The sequence below is a fragment of the Arachis stenosperma genome, chromosome 5 (genome assembly GCF_014773155.1).
Source record: "Arachis stenosperma cultivar V10309 chromosome 5, arast.V10309.gnm1.PFL2, whole genome shotgun sequence".
NCBI classification, from domain to species: Eukaryota; Viridiplantae; Streptophyta; class Magnoliopsida; order Fabales; family Fabaceae; genus Arachis; species Arachis stenosperma.
This window is the reverse complement of record NC_080381.1, coordinates 50,121,304-50,122,650: the sequence shown is the minus strand read 5'-3', so window position 1 is coordinate 50,122,650 and position 1,347 is coordinate 50,121,304. Positions and strand designations below refer to the sequence as shown.

The 1,347-nt window shown below is 40.6% G+C and overlaps 1 non-coding gene across 1 annotated transcript; it reads left to right on the top strand.

The window, feature by feature from the left end:
- Nucleotides 1-789: 789 nt before the first annotated feature.
- LOC130984518 (small nucleolar RNA R71) lies at nt 790-893 on the top strand. Its single transcript, XR_009088452.1, has one exon. It is a non-coding gene; the product is annotated as a small nucleolar RNA R71 (small nucleolar RNA).
- The last annotated feature ends 454 nt before the right edge of the window (nt 894-1,347 follow it).

The window sequence follows — 1,347 nt, the reverse complement described above, 5'->3', positions numbered from 1 at the left end:
TCCTCCTCCCTTGTGCATTCGGCTTTATTGATTATATCAATGGCCATGCACTCTCCTTTTGGATTCTCTTCTGTATTGCTTAGGAGAACACTGGGAGGAGTTTCAATGACTTTCTTACTCAGCTGGCCCACTTGTGCCTCCAGATTTCTGATGGAGGATCTTGTTTCACTCATGAAACTGAAAGTGGCCTTTGACAGATCAGATACTAGATTGGCTAAATTAGAAGTATTTTGTTCAGAATTCTCTGGCTGTTGCTGAGAAGATGATGGAAAAGGCTTGCTATTGCTCAGCCTATTGCGTCCACCATTGTTAAAGCCTTGTTGAGGCTTTTGTTGATCCTTCCATGAGAAATTTGGATGATTTCTCCATGATTAGTTATAGGTGTTTCCATAAGGTTCACCCATGTAATTAACCTCTGCCATGGCAGGGTTCTCAGGATCATAAGCTTCTTCAGAAGCTGCCTCTTTAGTACTGTTGGATTCATGTTGCCATCCATTCAGATTTTGAGAGATCAGGTTGACCTGTTGAGTCAACACTTTGTTCTGAGCCAATATGGCATTCAGAGCATCAATTTCAAGAACTCCTTTCTTCTGAGGTATCCCATTATTCACGGAATTCCTCTCAAAAGTGTACATGAATTGGTTGTTTGCAACCATATCAATGAGTTCTTGAGCCTCTTCAGGCGTTTTCTTTAGGTGAATAGATCCACCTGCAGAATGGTCCAATGACATTTTCGAAAATTTAGATAGACCATAATAGAATATATCTAATATGGTCCATTCTGAAAACATGTCAGATGGGCACCTTTTGGTCAGCTGCTTGTATCTTTCCCAAGCTTCATAGAGGGATTCACCATCTTTCTGTTTGAAGGTTTGAACATCCACTCTCAGCTTGCTCAGCTTTTGAGGAGGAAAGAATTTATCCAAGAAGGCCGTGACCAGCTTATCCCAAGAGTCCAGGCTATCCTTAGGTTGTGAATCCAACCATATTCTAGCTCTGTAGACTTCAGGATCAACTCCATTCGTCTTTACAGTCTCACAGATCTGCAAGAACTCAGTTAAAAACTGATAAGGATCTTCAGATGGAAGTCCATAAAACTTGCAGTTTTGTTGCATTAAGGCAACTAGCTGAGGTTTCAGCTCAAAGTTGTTGGCTCCAATGGCAGGAATGGAGATGCTTCTTCCATCAAATTTGGACGTTGGCTTTGTGAAGTCACCAAGCATTCTCTTTGCATTATTATTATTTTTGGCTGCCATCTCCTTCTCTTGTTCAAAAATTTCTGAAAGGTTGTTTCTGGATTGTTGTAATTTAGTTTCTCTTAGTTTCTTTTTCAGAGTCCTTTCAGGT